The sequence below is a fragment of the Gavia stellata genome, chromosome 2 (assembly GCF_030936135.1).
Source record: "Gavia stellata isolate bGavSte3 chromosome 2, bGavSte3.hap2, whole genome shotgun sequence".
Taxonomy (NCBI): domain Eukaryota; kingdom Metazoa; phylum Chordata; class Aves; order Gaviiformes; family Gaviidae; genus Gavia; species Gavia stellata.
Window position 1 is genome coordinate 42430836 of NC_082595.1, and position 10292 is coordinate 42441127.

Here is a 10292-nt window from a genome sequence, read left to right on the forward strand (position 1 = left end):
GTTGTTCAAAATGTATTTTATAATAGTAACTTCACTTGGTCATGTTCCTAGAAGGAGTATGATAGTTCTGAATACTGTTCTACAATCTGAATTCAGTTTAGTTCAGCAGCTGCCAGAAATGCAGGTTGTTGATGCACAGTGTTAATTGGTAAGTACTGGTGAAGAATACAGAGAGAAAAAAATAAGCTTGCATGAACTGCCTGATAAAGCTGCGTTTGCTTCTTGATGTGAGGGGGATTAAATAAGCAATTGCAGTAATGAAGGTGTCAGATGATTTAGAGAGAAATCATTACTCTTACTGTTTACAGTCTGTCAAAAAACCCCTTTTTCCGACTGTGTCTGATTAGTTTTCTTTCCAACTGTTGCCTTGCCACAGCAGGCTTCCTAGCATTCATTCTATCATTTTTTTTTCCCTTGTCTCAATACATTGTTGCAATCAAAACTGCGGCACTTCAGCTTTATGCTTGTTTAATACCAACGCGTTCACAGGAATTATACCTGTGTGAAACTGCAGTTGTGCACCAGTGAGCTAAGCATACCATAGGCAAATTTTGAATTTATACTACATGCACTTCATGATCGCAAGTAATGGGTTAGACCCTTGGCATAGCTTCCACAGCTTCAGGATTTTTGATCTAATCCATCTCTTATAAAGCTTGAAATAAGTTTTTATTAGTCTTACTTTAAAAATTACAGGTATCAAGGGGCTGATGGAAAGTTTCAGCTCCTTTTCCTAGCAGTCTTACATGGTATTATTTTTTTCCCAGGGCAAGGCAACAAATTACAGTGAAAAGAGTCCAATTTTAAAAGACATAACACTAATATTTATACTTGAAATAATGATCATGATGTATGTCTTTCTGGTATCACAAATATAAAATGGAGTTGTAGACATATAATGGGATTCAGCTTTTTAATGCACAGTCAGCTGGGGAAGGAACCATGACACTTTCTACCTCTCCAACGTCTGTCCCATAGTTTGGAATAAGTAAACTTAAAATGTTGTAAAAACCATGATTACATTATTCATAACTAATTGCTTTTATACATTCAGCATGCTGCTGGTGTTTACACTGTAAGTGGAAGGTCTATTAAAAAGTCAAACAACAAATAGGAGCAACACTATCAATAGCTGAACTCTGATATTTTGATTTGATGTGGGAAATCTGTGTCAGATTCAATTGGGAAAAAGGAATGTATTTTAATACATTGAAATATATTTCTTCTCTCTCAGTTTCATGAGAACTGAGATAAAGTTAGGTGTATAAATCCCTCCTGGAATTTGTATTTGATATAGGTTTTTTGTGTATGTGTTTCAGGTGGGTGGAATTTTTGTGTTTTAATATAAAGATATTTATTACCTTAATATAAAAATAACCTTCCATTCATAGAATCATAGAATCATAGAATGGTTTGGGTTGGAAGGGACCTTTAAAGATCATCTAGTTCAACCCCCCTGCCTATTTATTCCTAGAATTCTTTTGCTTATTTATAAAATGAAGAATGGTTTGAGTATGATTGGTGTCTATACCACAGCGGAACCTGGAAGAGGTGTTACTGTGCCATCTTACATAAACTGTAAGATATGCAAAAATACTTTGCTCTGAGTCATGGTCAGTTGTAACAAAACCCAAGCCTGTTGTTATCCTATTTCACATCAATAGGCCTCCATTTTGTAACTGCACATCCTCTAGTATCTTCTCTGTCATGAGCTTTGCTTGCACAGAAAAACTAGAAGAGCTATTTGCATGGAAATAAGGTTTCCCTCTAAGCAAGTGTTACCTGCTAGTCATTGACAGCATGGAAGTGAATCTTATTAAACTTTACGGAAGAGGTATTGTTAATTCCAGTTGCCAGAAAACAATGTAAGAAGCTATCACCTCAAAGCATGAGAGATTTTTCTTGAAAGAAATCTGTTTATCAGAATGTTGGCTGAGCACATCATATATATAGGCATATAAACAAGGAAATGAATTATGATGTATAATGTATCTTAATCACAAACCAGTGAGCCTTATTTCATCGAAGACAAAACTGCAATTTGATTCCTTCAAAAGAGAAGAAATCTTAATCAAACACTATTGTTTGTAGTGACTGGTGAGACTTACTACAAAATATTAGTGAGCTTGATGTAAACTGGTTCTTAGACTGATCACATGTTGCAAGGAGATGTGCTCATTGCCAAGGCAGGGGCAGTGGTGGGGATAAGTCATCTTTTACGGACCCTGCCAGGGCTGAGTGTCTATAGCATCACTAACATCCTATCCTCAGCAGCACAGGATCTCAACAACCTGTAGTCCTGGTGAGTGTGTTTGGCAGGGTGTGCTTTTATTATTTTCTACAGATATTTATATACGCTTTTGAAAAACAGCAAAGTGTGGTACAGCGACAAATCAAGACATAAAGGCAGCCTGGGTTAGCCATACAATAAATCCATGTTTCCTAGGTCCTTCTCTTACACCTTCATGATAGATACTCCTCACCTTTAACTGTATAACCTGAAAAAATGACAGATCATAATGGTAATAATAATAATAATCATTGAAATGACTTTATATCGTTTAGTTATATTAGCTGATAACAATGATAGATAATAATACTGCTAGATTCGCAATAAAAATAAAGTTCTACCAAAAAGACTGACATCTATTTCAGGAAAGGCCAAAGTATAGCTCGTAACTTATCTGCAGATCCTGAACAATGATAGCCTGAGTCCTGTGCTCTGGTTTATCACAGGGAAGAAGCTGTGGTGAGGAAGCTGCAGGGCAACTGGGTTCCTCACTGGGGTAGGATGGAGAAGGGCAGCAGATGCAGAGGTTCACCTGGAGCCGGGGAGCCGTGGATGATAATGCTGTCCCCACAAGTGTGTTGGAAGCACTTTCTTTTCAGCTCTCTGAGGTCAGTGTTATAAGCCCAGTGACTCTCAAGTGGCTTGCAATGTCAGGATAGTTGATCATCGTGCTCCATTTTCCCAGCAAAGCACTCTTTTTCCTGAACAACACCAACTGTTGTGGGCCATTTTATTGCGGCACGTAAAGTGCCAATTGGATTTTTTTCTGCCAGAGGTTTAACATTTACTTTGAGTGTCATATGCTGAATGACTGATAGTATTAATTAAAAACAAATAAGGAAATTATCAATAGACACTGAAAATCTGATGCAAGATGATGCTCTTGCTGAAAACAAGCTAAATTAAATGCCGTCTTACGTTTTCCAAAGTAACAGGGAAAAACAAGTAAGGGACTAGATATAGCGAGGGCAAAATAAGTTTAAAATGGTCAACAGCAAGAATAATTATATACATGTATAATGTGTAATAATTATGTATTACATATAATTATTTATACAATATAGGAAGTAAAAGTGAATTAGTAGATATTACATAAAAACTTATATAAGTATTCAAAAGACTAATCATAAGGCAGTTAACATTGGATGAAACTGAAACAAGGCTGGCAAATACCAAGCTCACTGCATTAATTCACTGGTTTTTAAATTTAGGTCTAAGTCCCAAAACCTCTTTGATATCTGGGCCAGAAAGTATGTGTAAGATGGTAGTCATAAAAAAAAAAAAAGAAAAAAGATAAAAAAGCCATTTCCACCCTTGCCTGACGCTGAAGAAACCTAAAGACACCTAAAGTAATTAAAACTTTTAAGTTTCCTCAGATGTCTTAAGTTCTGCTGCTAGAAGAGTCAAGAAGCCCCTCGAGTTGCAACAGATTTGATGCTTATGTTTCATCAATATCCACAGAGCAGATGTGCTGCTGCCTGTTGCATCTGGGTGTGTTGAGCCAGCGCTGTTCTCTGAACTTACCTATACATCAGCATCCCAGTTTTCTTCCTACATCCCCAAGAAGTGGTGGAATTCCCCCTTTGCCAACAACCTAGGGGTGTGAGTACTTAGGGGTCCTCAGCTACTGCCAGAGCAGATTCAAGCTCAGCTTTCTAGTGAATTGTGCTAACCAGAGGGAAGTATGTGTACAGGCAATGGCCAGGAAAAAGGAACATTCTTGAGCCCTCCTGTTGAAAATGCTTTTTTATAAATGGGCTAATAAAAACTTCATGATGCCAGACAAACAGCAAACATGAATGAGGATGGGAGGAACATGGATTCTGGGTACCACTACAAAGACTTTCTGTTTATTTCATGTGTCTTGAATTAAAATACAGACTCATTCAGTTTTGTAAGAAAGGGAATTGTACAGGCATCTATATTCTGGAATATAAGAAAAATAAAGAAAATAAATCCTGATAGCGTTCCGAAAAGTGTTCTAGCCCTTGAGATATCCCCCTGAATTGGGAAGGCCTAGATTAGGAAATGCCTTGTCGGCACATGGAGGTTTTGCATATGCTCTATTGAGAGTCCTGTTGTGTACAGGGAGCACTGGCACTCACTGCCAGCAATTTTTGGATAGCCATTTCCATGTAAAGGTGCTGGAAGCCCTGTTTTATCAAAGAGCAACAATGGAGGTAGAAGCCTTTCAGTATCCATCCAGCAGTGTGCCTTCCGCAAGAAGGCTTTATTTAAAGCATGACATTAGTTTTCTTTCCGTGACCGCTCGTAACTCTAGCGCTTCTGCTGAAAGACTATTAGGAGTGAGGATTTAACACAAGTGTGACAGGTACTTCTCTGAAGTCTGAAGGCCAGACTGCAGCAATCAAAACATCTTCAGCACTCCATTGGGTGGCCGTTCGATGACAATGACTTTTGGCCAATCTGAACGCGAGTCAGTCTCAGACTGTGAATCCGAGGGAAACTGCACAATTAGTTACATTTTAAATCTGGAAGCAGTGAAAACTAAACTGAACAGCCTTGCCTGAGAAAGTAGTAAGAAGGCCTTAATTGACGTGAGGTTTTGTGGGAAGCATGAAATTCACTTTTCATAAAATTTGCCTGTGTGGGAGTTGGACTTTTTTTTTTGGTCACCACCTCAGTGATGAATAATATGTTACTTATTAAAAAAAAAATCTCTGACAACTATTGAGATCTCTGAAAGGAACAGACGCTTTTTATCAGAACTGGTTTAGACATGGTACATAAAAATAGAGTGGAAAAAAATCTTCAGTCAAAACCTCTCTTCTTCTAGGCAGGTACAGGTATAAAACCATATTATCTGACATGTAAGCTGCTAACAGAAGACATAAAATTCTATAGACTATTAATCTTGTTATTATTAACCTTTTGGATAGTCATTGTTTCTCACATCTAATCATATTTCATATTGATATTACAGTGCATAGGTAAGGAGCTGAGAACACTTCAAAGATATTAATTAAAGTTCATCCACAACACTCCTGGGAAGCAGAGCTAGAATCATTAAAATCATCTGACAGAGGAGGAGGACTAAGCAGTAGAGAATATAAGTGACATATCTAACATCCCACAAAGCCAGAAATTGAATTCAATATCCTTAGTTGCCAATTCATTGTTGTAGTTGCTGGGAACCAGCCTTTTACATTTAAAACATGTTAAAGATCAAAAATGTCCTCTGAAAAATCCAGCCCCTTTACTGCTTAAACTAGAGTTACAAGTGAACAGGTCCTGCAGAGCAATACATGGTGTCAACACACCAGTGAGACATCTCGTGACCTGGCTCCACTCCTTCAGCTGAAACAAAAGATAAACTACACTGCAAAATGCCAATTCCTTGGAGTCGATGGCTGCAGCATGAGTTGAAATGCAAGGCACCCTCTGCTTATTAAAATGCTGAACTGAGCCACAAATCCATAAGAATAGTTCACTCAGCGCTCATATACTCATTGAATGTTAAGGGAACGTGGACTGCTTTCCATGTCTAAAGATGACTTGCAACTGCTACAGAAAACGTCTGACATCATTGATAAACTCTAAGTTCAAGAAAGGATTGTACAGTCATCTAATGAAAGCTCAATGCATTACAATATGAAGTGTACATGATATTCACAATGAAAAATGAAATTCCTCAATACTAACTTTTGGATATTTCAATTTCCTTGAAAAATCTATACATTCTTTTTTATGTTTTCTGTTCAAAACTACATTTTTAATAAACTAGGTTCAAATGCCTGCAATCAGAAGCAATTAAAGTCTACCAGAAATGTCTGTTTAAAACTAAAGCCAATTTTATACCATTTCAGAATGGTATTCCGAATAAAAGCTTTATTTTGGTTTCTTTAATTGTTATGTTTTAAATGAGAATGTTGATCCAGTAAACCACACATGAAGAGCTACACAGCATTTCAGTCTTTTAAAACTAATTTTTAACACACATTTTTAATAATCACATAGATCGTATTTTTTTAATGCTTTTAAAAAAGACTTATTTTTTCAATTTTAAATATTTTTTATATTTTTTCTCAAAAAAGACAATGTTTCAAAAGTATTTTTTTTCTCAACTAGGAATTTTTACTAGCACTTCTGAAGACACAAGAGCAGACTGAATTCTGTCAGTTCAAACTGGATCCATCCTTACAAGTGTAAGAAAGCCTGAAGCTACTTGTAACAGAGCGATTCAAGTTTTCCTTGACTTTTATCCTTCCCTTTGCTGTTTTCATTTGAAACTGCTTTTTGGTGTAACAGTTTTGTGGAAAAGGGACCTTCTGTGCAGACTTTTTCATCTTGTTGTCTGTTATTAAATATAAATGGAGCTAAGTGGCTGTGCATTACAGGCCAGATTTAACAGTCAGTTTTGCTGTTTTTATTTCTGTTGACTGAAATGCCAATGTATCTTTTTTTAGGTATTCAGAAGATTCAGAAGTTGGTAATATAAATCATTTAATGATTATTTCTGTGCTAATATCTTGTGGTCAAACATGTAACTGGATTCTAAACATCTGATGAACGTTGACTTTTTACTAATCAAAGAAAACCACTTTACAGCTTTCTTCAGCAAAGTTGTTTCCAGCAAATTATAGGGTGTCATAGATGAGGGAGCAGAAACACTAAAATATTATGAATAATATTGAAAATAGAATACAGAAGGCACACCTGCATCACTAAAATAGCAGGGCACAACACAGTATCTATGCATGCTAACGTAAAGACTTCAGTAGATGCTAGGTTTCCCATGGTTTCTTTCTATAAGTCAGTGTAGTCCCCCCTACTGAATGCATTGGGTAGTATACTAACTCATGTTATCCGGGAAACCACACACTTCTTTTAACTGTCTCCCCTTAGCTGTTCTCCCTGGTTTTGCTTTATAACGAAAAAAGTAGTATTCTCCATAGGATGGGCCAACTGAGCAAAGCTAGAATAGGCTGAAGAAGACAGCAAATGTTATTTAATTCAAGAGAGCTAAAAAGATATAAACAAATTACATTTGAAATCATCATAATAAAATATCAGTGAATTACCTTTTGTCATAATTCTACAGCAAATAACTCAGATAGATTTCATCAAAGTGTAAGATACTAGCAATCCAACTTTAACAGTAGCAAACACCTGAGACTGTGCAAAGTGCAAATTACTTTAGAAAACATCACAGTGATGATTTCAGATCAATGCATACTGTTATCTCATTCCTTCATCAATGTATAACTCACCTCACTGAGCCTCATAACAGAGGCTTACCCTTATGTCCCACTGAGACAATAAATAAACAAACAAATAAATCATCAAACAAATAAACTTCAGTATCATGGCTGACCCCATTTGGTTCTTGAATCTCTGTGCTCTTGAATCCTAAATGTATTACACTTTCTTAGTTCTTAGGAGCTGGAAATCTCTACATCTTTCTACATCTTGCTAGGTTAAAAAAAAAAATCTGGCATGCAATTTATCTGTGTCTGGTTCTATGTGAACTTTTATCAGCTCTAATTGCCTTTCTGCTTTGATGTACTCATAAAGTCTTTCAACGCTTCCATTCCCTTCCCTCCCACTTGGGAAAATATCCCAATCCTCAGAATCTGACCTTTGGCTTATTTCATGAAGACGAAAGCAGAGAATTTATTCAGGCTCAGAGCAATACTAACGTCATTAACTAACTTCCCACTTTCTGTATATCCCTCAGTGGCTTCACAGAATACTTGATTGGCTTTTTGCTTGTGTATTTAAATGACATAAGACCAGATTTTTGCTACTGAAGTATCTATTTCCTTTGATTATTTTATTGCATTTGTAGCTTTACCTTTTGCTGACATTTTTTTAAAATATAAATTTTTAAATGCTCTTTTGTTTATCTGGCATGCTGCTTCCCAGACCAGTATTGGCCATTTCCAGCCCTCCTTCCACTCCTCCTTCCAGTCCAGTTGTCCTTCCTCTTCAGCAGCTGTGGCAAAATTGTGTCCCTCTGAAGTTAGTGCGAGCTTTGGCTACTGATACTAACAGCACCAGGAAGGTGCCTTATATGTCCCTGAGAAGGTGCATCACCTGAATGTGTCGCCTCTGAGAAGCTAAATTTCATTCTACCACCTATTATGTCCTTTGGCTTCCCAGCAGTATCTCCGCTAGGTTTCCCAGGGATATTGTGACCCCAAGTGCTGTAGTGTCTTCTGAAGAGATTTTCTGTGCCAATGTAAGTAGAAATTTTGGGCAATATGAACTCTGAGAATTGAACTGAAACACTCTAAGTCACTTCACATAGGTTGGCAAACAGCAATGGTAGTTTCTATGATGGCTTCTCTGCCATGGCAACTGGTCTCAGTTTCACACCACATGCTCTAAACTGTCTCCCTGTTGCAGTCAATTTTAGTCTTTCTCCATTTTTGTTTCTGTTACCGTTCTAGTAGCTCACCTGCTATGGCCGTCTTCCGTATTTTACTTTTTTTAATGAACCTGTCACTAGGGCAATGATGTGCCATTCCACAAAACACTATGATTTACCTGTTTTAGGCAGGGTAAAGCAAGAAATCCTTTCACCCTGTCCAAGGTGTACAGAAATAGAATCATAGAATCATTTAGGTTGGAAAAGACCTTTAAGATCATCAAGTCCAAATGTAAACCTAACACTGCTAAGTCCACCACTAAACCATGTCCCTAAGCACTGCATCTACACATCTTTTAAATACCTCCAGGGATGGTGACTCAACCACCTCGCTGGGCAGCCCATTCCAATGCCTGACAACCCTTTCATTGAAGAAATTTTTCCTAATATCCAATCTAAACCTCCCCTCACACAACTTGAGGCCATTTCCTCTTGTCCTATCACTTGTTACTTGGGAGAAGAGACCAGCACTCACCTCTCTGCAACCTCCTTTCAGGTAGTTGTAGAGAACAAGAAGGTCTCCCCTTAACCTCCTCTTCTCCAGACTGAACAACCCCAGTTCCCTCAGCTGCTCCTCATAAGACTTGTGCTCCAGACCCCTCACCAGCTTCGTCGCCCTTCTCTGGACACACTCCAGCACCTCAATGTCTTTCTTGTAGTGAGGGGCCCAAAACTGAACACAGGATTTGAGATGCTGCCTCACCAGTGCCAAGTACAGGGGCACGATCACTTCCCTAGGCCTGCTGGCCACACTACTGCTGATACAGGCCAGGATGCCTTTGGCCACCTGGGCACACTGCTGGCTCATCTTCAGCCGGCTGTCAATCAACACCCCCAGGTCCTTTCCTGCATGACAGCTTTCCAGGCGCTTGTCCCCAGGCTTGTAGCATTGCAAGACCAGCCCCAGTACCGAGCCTTGGGGAGCACCACTTGTGACCGGCCGCCAACTGGATTTAACTCCTTTCACCACAACCCTTTGGGCCCGGCCATCCAGCCAGTTTTTTACGCAGTGAAGAGTGCACCCATCCAAGCCATGAGCAGTCAGTTTCTCCAGGAGAATGCTGTGGGAAATGGTGTCAAAAGACTGTACTAAAGTCTAGGTAGACTATATCCACACCTTCCCCTCGTTCGCTAAGTGGGTCACTTTATCATAGAAGGAGATCAGGTTAGTCAGGCAGGACCTGCCTTTCATAAACCCATGCTGACTGGGCCTGATTGCCTGGTTGTCCTGTATGTCCTGCAGGATGGCACTCAAGATGATCTACTCCATAATCTTCCCCAGCACTGAGGTCAGGCTGACAGGCCTGTAGTTCCCCGGATTCTCCTTCCGGCCCTTCTTGAAGACGGGCATCACATTTGCTAACCTCCAGTCCATTTGGACCTCCCCATTTAGCCAGGGCTGCTGGTAGATGATGGAAAGTGGCTTGGTGAGCACTTCTGCCAGCTCCCTCAGTACCCTTGGGTGGATCCCATCCTGTCCCATAGACTTGTGGATGTCTAAGTGGTGTAGCAGGTCACTAACTATTTCCCCTTGGATTGTGGGGGCTTCATTCTGCTCCCTATCCCTATCTTCCACCTCGGGGGGCTGGGTACCCAGAAAACAACTGGTCT